This window comes from Protopterus annectens, chromosome 3.part1 (assembly GCF_019279795.1).
Source record: "Protopterus annectens isolate FY-2018-M chromosome 3.part1, PAN1.0, whole genome shotgun sequence".
Lineage (NCBI taxonomy): Eukaryota > Metazoa > Chordata > Ceratodontiformes > Protopteridae > Protopterus > Protopterus annectens.
In genome coordinates this window covers 1465088523-1465104054 of record NC_056732.1, presented here as the reverse complement: position 1 = coordinate 1465104054, position 15532 = coordinate 1465088523, and positions in this window count along the sequence as shown.

The window sequence follows — 15532 nt, the reverse complement described above, 5'->3', positions numbered from 1 at the left end:
GAGGGTTATACTCATGAGGATACAATATTAAAAAAATCAGATTCAAAATAAGGGAGAACATAGAAGGGAATGAAGTGGGTAGGGATTACATTGCTGTCAATTAGACACGAATAGCCAGCATGAGGGAAAAAGGCACAAAATACCAAAAAAAGTTGGATTAAGCCAAAAGGCTAAATCCAGTTATTGTCCATACCGGTTTCAGCCACAAAGCCTTCATCAGTGGAACAGTATCACAAAACAAAACACACAATTCTACCTAAATAAACCCCCCCACCAATAAAAAAATAGCCCTGCCCACTACAACACCAAAAGTCAATCCTACCATAATATACAAATAACAATTATGAACAATTAACCTGTAATTGAATCAGCACCAGTCTAAGAAGGTAGTATGCATATGAATATGCACCAAAAATAAATAATAAAGTTTCCAATAGAGAAAAAAAAGATAGAACCATACATACCTAATCTAGGCAAAATAGGTCCCATAAAGCATATTATACAGAATGCAACATTACAAATGGTCATTAAGTCCAGGAGGGAATAGCCCCCCCAACTTAATGATCCAATATTTCTTTTTTATTTAGAATACTGTGCCATCCCTGTTTGTTGTTTCTATTCCCAGTAATTCTGTCAATAATCATGAAATGGAATTCCGCATTAGTATGTATCATACAATGTCTATATAATGCATTGGTTTCACGCTTATTGTGAATGTCACTATGGTATTCAGACATTCGTGTTCTAAGTGCATGTGATGTCTGACCAACATAAAAGGATGAACATTTACATGTGGCCAGATAAATAACCCATTCGGTCCCACAATTCCCAAAGAACTTCATATCATAAACTTTGCTGGTGTTTTTGCTTGTAAACTGTTTAGTTTACTGACATAACGGCACAATGAACAATGTCCACAAGGAAACACACCAATCAGATTATCCCCGGATACTGTTAGTTGTTTATAAATAGCACCTCCACTACCGGTATGTTTAAAATGGGAAAAGTGGGACCCCAATGTTTTACCCTTCCTGAATGAAAACTGACGTGTTCCCTAACACTGTCCTTAAGTCATTATTAGCCAATAGAATATTCCAGTGTGTATGTATAGTGTCTCTTAAGAGTGTTGATGTTATGCCCATAGGTGGTTACAAACCTAATGGTGTCCGCAGGGTCTGCTCTAGTTTTGGTTTTATATTCCAATAAAGAATCCCTATCCTGACAACTGGCCCAATTACTAGCTGATATAATGTCAAATTCCCTGTATCCTCTGTTTCTGAACCTGTCACAAAGCTCTTGGCGTGACAGATCATAATCTTGCATGGTGGAACTAATTCTCTTCATACGGAGAAATTGAGATTTGGGGATGTTGCGGATGGTATGGCTAGGATGTAGACTAGTGGCATGGAGCAAACTATTGTATTAGGGGTATTTGCGGAATAATCTAATACTTAAGAGTATTATCCACATTCCTCTGAACATTGACATCCAGAAAATTAATTTCATCAATGTCCATGTTTAGAGTGAATTTAATACCCCATTTATTTTCGTTCAGGTATCGAACAAACTCATCCAAATAATTTATATCAGCCCGCCATACCATCCAGCAATCATCCAGATATCTTCACCAAATGTCAATTTCATCCCAAAAAGATTATGTGAAGAGTCATAAATAAGTTTTTCCAGGAAAGCCATAAACAGATCTGCATAAATCGGTGCAAAAGAGGCACCCATGGCCATACCCTGTATTTGCCAATAGCATTCTCCCTGGAAGTAAAAAATGTTCTTAATTAATACATGTTCCGCCATGCATAGCAGCAATGTATTAAAGCCTGCAGAGTACAAATTGGCAGGTTCCAACCAAAATTGTAGGGCCTCAAGACCGGCCCAATGGGGGATGTTAGTATACAGGGCCTTAACATCAAGGGTGCAAAACAACCACCCAGGTTCCAATTGTGTATCTGATAAAAATTTCAAAAACTGTGTGGTATCCTGTAATCGTGCCCTAATAAGAGTCAAAAGGGGTTTGAGATACTGGGTCAAAAATGCCGAGAGAGGTTCGGTCAAGGAACCAATCCCAGAAACTTTAGGTCTACCTGGAGGCTCGGTTAAGGATTTATGGATTTTCGGTAAGAGGTACAAAATTTGTTTTTGTGGGTCCCTTACAGTGAGATGAGTTTTCGTCATTTCACTGATAATACCCTCTTCTACCACCTGATTCTAAAATGAACCAATATCCCTCTTAAAGTTTGGCCTTGGATCCAGGGGCATAGCCATATAATGCCAAGGGTTGGACAACTGTCCCTTACCCTCATCCAGATAATAATCTGTATCCAGAGGCATAGCCATATAATGCCAAGGGTTGGACAACTGTCCCTTACCCTCATCCAGATAATAATCTGTATCCATTACGACTACTGCTCCTCCTTTATCCACTGGTAAAATAACCACACTATGGTTATTATTAAGCTGACCTAAAGCTTCATTTTGCCCAGTAGTAAGATTATGACCCAGTACTAAAGAATCACCCATGTTAAAGTGTAAATCCCTGAGAACAGCCTGCAAAAAAGATAGAGACATGTTTGTTCATCGCAGGCTGAAAATCCGACCTGTGAAATCTGAAATCATTAGATCTTTGAGAATTATCACCAGAGAAAAACAACTTAAGATTGACTCTATGGCAGAAATCATATAAATCAGATAAAATAGTACTTTCATCCACAAAGAAGCTGGGCACATAGTTCAAACCTTTATTAATGAGTTGCTTTTGCTCTTCTGTTAAAATTACACTGGAAATATTCAAAACATTTTGACAGTTATTGCCTAATGTGTCATCAGAGTCTGTAACAATCCCTCGACCGTAGTTATTCCTGTTCCTATTCCTATGTTTCCTGCCCCCCCCTGCTGCCTCCCACCAGTTCTAAAAGGTGATCCATATTACTTTTTTTTGGGGGTGGGAGAGTCATGGGTGCTGGCACCATCTATGTCAGTATAGGAGGATTCCTCACCTGATGTGCTACTAAAGTTTGTATCCATCCTTTTAAGAATGGATCTAGGTCTTTTCTTACTGTTGACCCTCATGGATCTGCTGGTGTTGAAAAACTTCACTGATTTGGACATCTCAAAGGGTTTACCCGTGTGATAATCTGTTACGTCTCTATTGAATTTTCTCATCTTTTTATCACGTGTCTGTTTTTCAAAACTTAAAAGCTCCTTGGATAGCTTATTCAAACAAGTAATATACTGTGGTTGACCCTCAAACTTTCTGGTTTCATCACAGCACATTTTAACTTCAGCTATATTTAGGTCAATCATCCGTTCATAATATGAACTCAAAATGTGTACAAAATACATAGAGGACTGCTGAAGTGTAGAATCCCAATCCTTAGTCAGAGTCTCATCCAGCCTACCAACCAAAGGCTGGACCCAAACTCTGAGGCCTCTAGGTGCAATATCCTTATTTTCATGCGCTCTGAAGAGCTTAAGATGCCAAATGTTTCCTCTCAAGGTTTTCATCCCCCTGCCCAGTTTGCTGAAGGCTAAATTGCAGTCGTCCATAGGATACAAATCGGCAAGATTCTGGTTAGTGCTGTTAATATTTGTAATGCCAAACACTCTGATGTCATCTTTATTAGAACATAACCCATTAAGAATACTTTCCAAGTCCATGACAATAAGCTCACAATTAGCCCATCCAAACTCCGGCAAATATTATAAATCCGTGAAGGGGATCAAAGGCTGAATACCTTGTACAAAAAAGCTATCCAACTAATCCACAATTAGTTATAATGAACCTGCACCCTGGAAATAAAAATGAAAAATAAAAAAAGACAATAGGGACTCCTGTCCAAACCCGAAAGAAAAAAAATTTTTTAGAAAGTTAATCCGAGACCAGCAGATAGCCAATCAGAGCACACTGAAAATAATACCCAATGGTACTTATATTGAGAAATCCAAATTGTAAATTGCTTTCAAAAAAGAACAGCATCCACACGAATAGGAATGCTATTGTAAATGTCTTCCTGTTAATATATAAAACAAGGAAAAAGGGCAATAAGTGCTAGGGAATGAGATCAACTAATGATCATAATCTCCTAAATAAAAAAAATTTACCCATAGAGATGATTATAGTTGTGAAAATCACACAAATTCACCTTGAATATACATGTACGGAGGAAACGTGTCTATATATACTAACCAAACACATAACTCCTTCAAGACACTGAGCAGTTTTGGTTATATCAGAATTCAAAAATAGACCGAATGATCATAATCATCCGCACCCAGAGCTATACATTTATCGAAACTAGTCAGTATTGTGTTGAACATATTATAACGTCATACACAGAACATTTCTGTAATGATAACATAATGTAAGGTGACCAAAAATGCTGATTAATAATTAACTCACAAAACCATTCCCTATAATAGTTCCTTAATAGTATTGTTAACACTTCTACAAGGATATGCACTAGTCATCCCATTCATAGTTGACAAAGAAGTTGCATAGTACACAATATACATATCAAGCAGTAAACTCCGTTGGATAATACCATAAAGGCCCAACTTAAAAACTTGTATCGATATACATATCAAGTGTCCAATTTAGGATCATTGTCTCCCCACCAAGGCGTACATTTCCATATAATAACACCTATAAGCAAAAAATATGAAAAAACAGTGTCCAAAAAAAACCAATTTGTACCCCAGATAATAAAGTGAATATACTGTAATGAAAAAAACAGTAAATTCAATCATCCACTCCTTTAAATATATTAAAGAATAGGCTAAACCTGGATTAATACACAAAACTGTCCCTTGGCGAAGTGCACAAGTTACTCGTAGAACTCCAAATCTAGCATGCTGGCCCAGTAGGATGCTGAAATCTTCAGAAAAACTGCGATATTCACAGCCGCTTGCTAACCCCTGAAAGATTAGCTATTCGTGCCAGTCCCTTGCCAAAAAGCAATATGTATCAGTTCAAAAGAACATAAATATATACACAAAAATTCGAAACACAAAAAGGACCATGATAGAATAAGTCCCGTAAGTCCCAAATCTTTGTATACAACAAATGCAATGTTCCGAACCTGTCGGACTCCAACAGTACCTGAAGAATGATGATGATGTCATCAGAAACTTCAGTAGAAAACACTGCAACAATATCCTGCAATAAATCCAACACACCCAAGGGCTCACAAATGGAAAGTGATACATCACGGTTCATGCCGCCATCTTATCTTAGGCCAAAATGCTAAAGTAAGTCCCAGAAATTCCAAACAAAGAAAGGAAGGGTAAAACATTGGGGTCCCACTTTTCTCATTTTAAACATACCAGCAGTGGGGGTGCTATTTATAAACAACTAACAGTATCCGGGGATTATCTGATTGGTATGTTTCCTTGTGGACATTGTTCATCGTGCCGTTATGTCAGTAAACTCAAACAGTTTACTAGCAAAAACACCAGCAAAGTTTATGATATGAAGTTCTTTGGGAATTGTGGGACTGATTGGCTTATTTATCTGGCCACATGTAAATGTTCATCCTTTTATGTTGGTCAGACATCACGTGCACTTAGAACACAAATGTTTGAACACTGTAGTGACATTCACAATAAGCGTGAAACCAATGCATTATATAGACATTGTATGATACATACTAATGCGGAATTCCATTTCATGATTATTGACAGAATTACTGGGAATAGAAACAACAAACAGGAATGGCACAGTATTCTAAATAAAAAAGAAAAATATTGGATTAAGTTGGGGGGGGCTATTCCCTCCTGGACTTAATGACCATTTGTAATGTTGCATTCTGTATAATATGCTTTATGGGACCTATTTTGCCTAGATTAGGTATGTATGGTGCTATCTTTTTTTCTCTATTGGAAACTTTATTATTTATTTTTGGTGCATATTCATATGCATACTACCTTCTTAGACTGGTGTTGATTCAATTACAGGTTAATTTTTCAGAATTGTTATTTGTATATTATGGTAGGATTCATTTTTGGTGTTGTAGTGGACAGGACTATTTTTCTATTGGTGGGGGGGTCTATTTTAGTAGGATTGTGTGTTTTATTTTGTGATACTGTTCCACTGATGAAGGCTTTGTGGCCGAAACCGGTATGGACAATAAAGGGATTTAGCCTTTTGGCTTAATCCAACTTTTTTTTCGGTATTTTGTGACTTTTTCCCCACGTGCTGGCTATTCATGTCTAATTCAGGATTTGGTTCAGCCTTGCATGCTTGTACGTGCAGAGTGCTTTCTACTGTGCTAATTACATTATTGTCAACAATGAAGTTTAAATTTGTAGAGGTCCTTGAAACAACTCCACAATGTTGAAAGCAAACACACGAGGAAGGGAGATGGTTTCTAATTCTCTAGAAATCTCTTTATTTTCATAACATTTTATAAAACAGAGTCGAACAGAATACCATGATTATATCCGAGTGACCATCTAAATCACAAAAAAGTAGCACAATATGGTTAAATTCAAAAGAAGTTGACATGCTATACCATGTACTATATTTAACACTTTTCTGCTGCCAACTATAAACCTGCTGGCATTACCACGAACAATGAACAAAATAGCTCCCAGACTCCCACAATACCAACAAGTATTCAGGTGACAGCCCATTAAGTAGGATCTTTTGGGAGTGTAGTGTATTGCTTTCCATAAAGAGCTGATGTTATGAGAAGAACCATTTCAGATCAGCCAAATGTAATTCACACTGCAATAGAAACATGTCTCCACAAATCTCTACATTTTTTGCAGTTAGACCTTGGTGTACTTAAAAAAATGTACTAGGATTTGCATATACAAGAACAAGACACCACTAATGTCATGTTGTCTCTGAGTACTACTAGTTTACTATCTTTGCCATTTGATGGTTTCCATTTTATTGAAAGTTGTTTCCAAGTACAGTGTGTGACAGATATAGTACATGATTTCAGCTGTTTATATTTGCGAAGTAAAAGCCAACACATGTTTATCTAGTTAAGAAAAATATTTGTCTTCAGCGATATCATGTCTTCTCATCCCAAATATGTTAATATAGTACACAATGTAACGAAGGTCATTCTTAATGTGCTGCTTTTTGAGGATATAGAGAGAGTGGCTAAAAATTAAATGTACTTTGATTTCCAAAAAAAAAAAGCTTGCATGCTTTGTGAAATTGCAGTGGAGTATTCTCCTGGGAAATACAAGTTTTGATTTGGTATGGCTGTAAGTGTCATTGGTAAGACAGGTATATAAAGTGATGGTTGGCGGTAAAGAAGACAGATTATTGGATCTTCACCCATGACAGTGAAAAGTCCGATCTGGCAGTTTGGATTAATGGGTAGTTCCTACACTTTGCTGGCTAAGACTGAATGGAGATCCCCATGGCTGAAAGAAGGGTAAAAGTAATAAGTGATGCATTAAGAAATAGTATATAATGGTTTAACACTAGAAGTACATTTTAGGTCAGTGATGTGGGTATCACTGATATAGTACTGACATTAGTATTGTTTATCTACTGCAATGCTAAACTTAATTACAATTAATTCCTTTCTGTAAATTGTTTGTTTGATTCCAGGAAAGGACAACTATTGTGATTTATATAATAGATTAAACTCTTCTGGCATCAAAATAAATTCCTTATAATTTATGTAAATGTCTCCCTAGACTTATAATACGTATTTTCTCATTAGAACGATTTATGTAATAGATTAAACTCTTTTGGCATCAAAATAAATTCCTTATAATTTATGTAAATGTCTCCCTAGACTTATAATATGTATTTTCTCATTAGAACGATTTATGTAATAGATTAAACTCTTCTGACATCAAAATAAATTCCTTATAATTTATGTAAATGTCTCCCTAGACTTATAATATGTATTTTCTCATTAGAACTATTGTAACTTGTGTGCTGCAGTTTGTTTATATCTGTTATATTATATTTGTATTCAACACATTACACACTCTTAAATCTTTGGCTCAGATCTGGACCTGCTCACTCCCCTGGTGAAAAAATGTTATGTTAAATAAAATACATAAATAAATAAATAAATATACTAAATAAGATAAATAAACAAAAATAAATAAAACTTTCCAGAAATAAAGCTTTTGCTACTCATTTAAAGTATGTGGCTGTGACATTCTTATAAGACAAATTTCAAACAAAACAATAACTTATGTCTGTAACAATGATATGGATAATCAAATTCTGAGGGCTGCTGGTCTTTTGTTACCTTCACCAGAAACAGGATGGTCTATTTAATGCCTGACATGACTTTACTATTTTAGCACCTCACCTTATCCTTTAAATCCTTTGAATGGAGGTAGGGCCTTAAGGTTTCCTTTAAATCCTTGGAATGGAGGTAAGGCCTTAAGGTTTCTGTTGACAACCCTGCTGTGGAAGGTGACAGGAAAGTTTCAGACTACTGGTTGCGTCCTCCTTAACTTTTTGTGTACTTTCTTAACCTTGAGGGCAGTGAATCCTAGGAGTAGTGATGGGCACTGCAATGGTTCAACTTCTCTTTTTTCAGAATGTCTTATTTGACTGCATTACCCTTGAACTTCTCACTAAGTTTTCCTGTAAATCGAAAGCAGTGATTGCCATTGTGATGGCCTCTCTCTACCATGGGCCAGTAATCAAGGAGCCTCAATCCTCACCACTGACACTGGTGAGAGTCAGCCACTAAAAACAGGAATGGATTTACACAGTATTTTCAGATGAAGCTCTCTGCATCAAGCACAGTTTCCCCCAAAAGCATGTAGGGAACTTGCTCCAGACCTGGGATTAGACTCTCTGTCTCTCCAGATCCCAGAAAGACTCATTTTGGAGCACTATGTCTTATTTCCAAGTAGCTGACAGACACACACGTGGTTATTTGATTTTCACATGCACACACTCTCCTAAGAAATGCTGGCACAGATTTACTAGCTGTGGTCTTTCTGCCCAGACTATAAGGTAACCACGCTGCCACCAGTCAACTACTCTAAGGCTCTTACAAGGGTATCCAAAGCAGCAAGGCTTTTCGGAGTGGCCACAGCACCACTAAAATTAAGCACAAGTACTCTCAAGATGTGAAAAGTATTCTCTAAAAGACCAGCCACAATAAAATATTTAATAATAAATAATAACATAGAAGACATAAGAATACTAAATATCTAAGTACAATAAACATCAGAGTTTCAATCACAGAAGAAATAAAAATAATACAGTTGGATAGATTTAAACAGATGCAGAAAAACACTACTTAACTGATTACTGTAGTTCCTGACCATCTAAATAATAACTATTCCCTAGCTAACTTAATTAATACAGAAAGGCAAGATGATACGATGAGCTTCAAACTTACTCTGAACAGAACTGAACTGTGATAACTGACATAGATTATTTTTTATCAGGTTCCAAAGAAAGCAAAACAAAACGAACTGCTGTGAGAGTTCCATCCTCTCAGCGCTGGTTATAGAATGACATCACATTTCATTACCTGACTCTGGTACAACACACACACAGAGCTTTGCTAAGATCTGTTGCAGTATCTGAAAGCTATAGAACAATTTCAAAAGCTTCTACTCTTCCTTTTCAGAATTCTTTGTTTAAACATACACATTTAATCAGTTATAATAATGCTTCTGATACATTTTAACACAGGCCTCTGTACAAATCAGTATGATAGTCAAATGACACAAACTTCCCCAAAAAACTCGAGTCAACCATGCTGGCATACATTACACATACACTGCCCTATTCTCCTTGGTATAGATGACAATACCTGACATAATCACATCCATTACAGCTCCTTTCCATATGACACATAGCCATTTACAGTGAGTTTCCTTTTCTCTCTCTCTGAAGATGTAATACCTTAAAGCTCATGAGTGATACCTGGCTCTACATGTAATTCAAGCCTTTCACTAGATTATTCATTGCCTATCCTTCTTTTCCATGGTTTGAATCATATTTGCTGATTTGCCATGCCATTGAGGCTCTCACTAATAATGCTGGATTAGTGGGGGGAAATATGTAAACTGAGTCACACGTGTATACTGCACATATTTTTACACACACACACACACACACACACACACACACACACACACACACACACACACACACACACACACACACACACACACACACAAAATGCTTTTTATCACTGTACCAAATTTAAAGAATAGTTTTCCTCTTATTAGCAAAAGCATTCTTTAGCTAAGGAGACCACTTTCACTAAGCCTCCTTCAGCAAAGAAAGAATTGGTAAATCTTGTTTTGATAAGGCAGCTGACTATATTTTTATATAAATGATCAAGATGGGAAAGCCATTACTTTTTGTTTTAAAATGTCACCTCAAAATTTGTGTGGAATGGGAGAACAACAATAATATTGTGGTACCTCACAGGCAAGATACATGTTTAAAGAGCTGTTCAGCATTACTTTCAAAAGTGACAGAATCAGGCACAACATAAAAATCCCCTTGACATTTTGCCTGCTTTGCAACGAAGAGATCTTTTTATTTCCCCAAACATCTTTATTTAATTATCACTTGTGACATAGGCAAAATTACATTCATATAAAAGTAATCACACTATAATTAACATAAAAATTTTACTTCACATATATTGCTATAAATCATATAACCTAAGCAAAATTACATAAATTATTATATTCCTGCCTTTATTTATTTTTAAACATATTTATTAAACCATCACTTACTACACAGACAATTGTACATTTATATAAATGAAAACAATCCACACAAACACAATTCTAGTTGCAAACATTTTACATCACAAACCATACTGTCACACTCCCAGTTGCAAACATACATCACTTATAATCTACCCAATCTTTTTCAGTCAAACATTACATATCTTATTTAAGTCTTGCTGCCTTTTAAACCTCATTCCTCCCTTGTATGTATTGTTCCCACAATTCCCATTTTTTCCTAGGTAGTTTGCTCCTACCCTTTTCTAAAGATCTCAATTCCAGTTATTTCATCTCTGTTACTATATTCACTACTTCCAGTATAGTTGGTTTAGATTCTGATTTCCATTTTCTAGTAATTGCTTTTTTGGCAGCCACCATTATTAGACACAGCCTTACCATGTCTAGGCAATTCTGATTTGGTATCATAGCTCAGAAAAATCATCTCCTTTGTCAGCCAAATCTGCCTGTACAACATCTCTGACAGTACATCCCACAGAGAATCCTTAAAGTCCACCAATTCACCACACTCCCAGAAAATATGTTCTTAATTACCTGTTTCTTCCTTGTCACACCTCCAACATTTGCTGTCTGCCTGAGGCTTGCAAAGAAGAGCTTATAGACCTTAGAGTTTATAAGAGACTAGTTCTTCTCCAATTAGACTGTGCTCGTTTCTGTGACAAAAAATTTTGTGATGTTTCTACCTGCCTTTGTTTATCCACCTCTTTTGTAAAACTAACTTCATTAGGTCAGACCACACATTGACTAGTTGTCTAACACCACACATTTTTGTTACCCATAATTTATTAAAAGTTGTATCTATAATTTTAGCAATACTTTTTCCCCAAATGACTTGGTTGCAAGTGTGTGAAATGTGGAAAATGTTTCTGGTTTGCAATATTTACTCGATATAGAGCATACATGTATACTTCTGTAAATGTTTCTCACCTTTGACAGCATTAATTGTAGCTTGATTCATTGAGGTATGACTTACTGCAAATTCCAGATTGCATGTCCAGTATTTTCTTTATATTTTTAACTGGTCAGCTCAACCTTGTTTACCTGTTATTTAGTTACTTGTCTGTTAACTTGGTGATCAGACTTGTTCATGGGCCATTTTCAAACATGACTTACACTTTGAGTCTCAATAAGAACTATAATAATATAGCAAACATGACAAACTGATACACTGACAAAATAATCCTTTGGTTAAAATGCTTTATCAGGAAAATTCTTTGGCAAAATGACACATCTGTAAGATAACACAGTTAATTGTTCCCTCTGTTCCCTGCTCCATGCTCCTGTAAAATCAGTCTGGATGAAGTAATTAAAGCTAAAACACAGCATCCATGGAGCTGGAAAATGTGCTTATTGATGTCAATACACCCTGACAGAACCTCTCCAAACATTTGTAGCCTTAGCCTCTTCACAGGTTATATTCCCGATGCTTGGGGGACAACCAGAGTAATGCCATTACATAAGGGAGTCCCAACCCCCTATCCAAACAATTGCTGACCCTGTGATATTATCAGCCTTACATGTGAGGCTATGAAATGCATTATTTCTGACCTTATTAATCTAGTCATATGAAATGTCTTAACCTTGGACCCAATCCTAATGTGGCTTTGTCAAAGGCAGATCTTGACTCCTTGACCCAGCTAACTTTAAAATAGTCGGAGAAATTGTGAATAAGTGACTTTCTGCATATTGCCTACCTTAACCTGGCTAAGGTTGTTGATGCAATTCTCCATACAGGTAGTACTGATAAGCTTTCAAACCTTAATGTACCTATACTATCTTTTGGATAACTGGTAGAGCCTATGTAGTGAAAGTTGCTACTGCTACCACTGAATGTAAAAAATTTAACTAGTGGAGTACTACAGGAAAACACTCAAGGCCCTCTCCTTTTCAGCATTCATTTTTCAAATATCTGATCCAATACTCTGGGCTTGTGACTATCTTAAATTTGCTGATGTTTACAAACTGGGTGACACTGTTTGCTCTAATACCTAAATTAAATTACAACAGCAAGGCCCAGACTATGTTAACACTTTCTGGAAGGAAAATTGTCTCAAATTAAATGCAAACAAATGTAGTGTAGCTGTCTTTCAGAAACAAAGCTTTTCCACATCCTGCTATGTAAATGACATACCCTTCTAAACTGATTCAGTCATCATGGACCTGGGTATATATGTTGATAACATACTGTCATTTGACTACCACATCTTATCTCCACAACAATTTGAAAATAATTTGTTTAGCCATATTAATCTGCAAATGCATGTCATCTAGATCTAAAGAAATTCTACTTCCCTTTTGTTCATCTCTCTTTAGGCCAACCATAAAATATAATGTCTCCTTCAGCATTCATCTGACAAAACATATCATTGGACTTGAGAGACCCCAGAGACTCCTAAGAAGATCACGAGCCTGAAGTTACTCACTTACCCAGCTAGAACAGCAGCTCTGTTTGTACTCTGTCTGTTATTGATCCCACCATGGCAATCTTTGCTTTATCTTTCATGCCACGAACGACCCAACCCTCTTTGACCTCCTGTACCTCCGCAGAAACAAAGGCTTCTCAACCACTTACAGCAAGGACCTTCATATACATCAGCAAATAAATGAAGACCTGATGGGGGGATAGATTCATAACCAAATACATTCTTGACCTTCCAAATAAACTGTGATATTTGGATAAGTAGCCAACCATTCTGCTTGGTGATTTCCTGTTTTTCCATCCTGAAGGAGGAGAAGAGTGCTAAATTTTGTTATCCAAGGGCTCACATGACTAGGGTTTTTAATGATCTTTGTGACTGGTTGCCTAGTATTGACTTATGAACTTATGAGACATTATGAAAATATCAAATTAGAAAACAATGTCTTAGCAAAATGAAACAATGAGATGACATAGTGGAATTGCAATGTGACTGATTATTAGAATAGCCCATACAAACAGAATTAAAAGGAGAGGGAAAGATTGGAGAGAATAAAATACTGAACAAGGAAAAGTGACACACTGTGAAAACATGTTTTGAGGAAGTGCATAGGTAGAACAATGCCATTTTAAGTGAATTATTGGTAAGATGACAGCAAAAAATGCCAGTAGAAAAAATAATACTATGGAAACCTATGTGCAAAATGAAACTGTGGTATATAGTGCATGGTACAATGTTATGTGTACCTGAGGGGAATAATACTTTAGAAAGTACTTCAATGTTATGAGCTCACTGGTCAGTAATGTGACTGATGACACTGCAGTACATGCACTGATGAGGTCAAGAATTAACATGGGGGACATATGGCCAATATGCAGTAAAATCACAGCAAAATGATCTATGGTTTATGATTAGATACTATACCTTAGTGTCTGATAAACTGTGCACTTGCCCAATATTCCCATAGCAGATCAATGCTTGGCCATTTGCATATAAATGTCTTATAATTCTACTGATTTAAACTGGAGCTGGTCCTACAAAACTTGGTAAAGTTTCCAAGCAACTCACTTGACCATACAATACTCTGAGGTCACCCCTCAACTAGGAGGCTTACCTATTTAAGAAATTCATGAAAAGAGATCATACTCCCAAGACTAACCTAAATATGAGTCTGTTATGGATCAGATTCCCTGTTCTTTTAACAGGAATAGCAAGTTATATATTTTAATTTGAAACTTTCCAGCTAGAAATGGGTAGTGATTATGATTTATAAGTTTGATGGTAAGGGATTCCAGTAAGTGGGTTACCCCTGCTTGATAAGCAATCACCTTACCTTTTCTCGGTAAGGACAGTGATGCTGACTTGAATGTGACGGCATGATAAAACAGCATATTTTATTCACTGTTCTTTGTAGTTAATCATTGTGTGTAGACAATATTGAAGGCTATAAAAGGAAGAGCATATTCTAGATTTGGCATGATTAGCATAATTCCAGTAGCTCTTTTGGTCTTGATAGTAAGTAGACTCGGTGACTTATAGCAAAGTCATAGCTGCCCAAAGACCTTGTCAGTACATTTCTCAGCATGAAATTTAAAATAGAAGGTTGGATCAAGTTACTAGTTGTAGGCTGGCATAATGTTTAAGGACAAACAGTACAGGGTTTGATTCTTACCTTTGAAGGGAAATTTGGATAGGCTTAAAATGGCCTGCAAAGGCAACTAGCCTAGTAATTACCTATGAACTCCATAAGTAAGTACTTTCCTGCATTTGCACAGTAGGAGACAATAAACATCACTAAGTACATTAACATGATGCTAAGTACATAGTAAATCACACATGAAGTATGATACATTACTCTTAGTGGGACTGACAAAATAAGCCAATCTTAGATTAATAGAGTTGTGGTAATGGGAATCTAAGGAGCTTGATGACTGTTTGTTCACCCATGTATTATACATATTTTGATGACACCTCTTGCCCAGGCCAGTAATCAAGCAGCCTCAGTCCTCACCGCTGACACAGGTGAGAGGCAGTCACTAAAAACAGGAGTAGATTTAGACAGTATTTTCAAATGCAGCTCTCTGCATCAAACACAGTTCCCCCAAGAGCACACATGGAACATGCTCTACTGGGACTGGACTCTCTGTCTCTCCAGATCCCAAATAAGACTCACTTTGGAGTACTGTGTCCCAGTTCCAAGTATCTGACACACACACGCTTGAATATCTGATTTCTCACACACCCATCTGGGAAAGTCTGGCACAGATTCACCAACTGTGTCTCCTCTCTCCAGACTACAAGGTACAGTGCTGCCACCAGTGAAATACTCTAAAGCTTTTACAAAGGGTGACCAATTATACTGTGTCAAATTAATACTGATATAAAAGCTA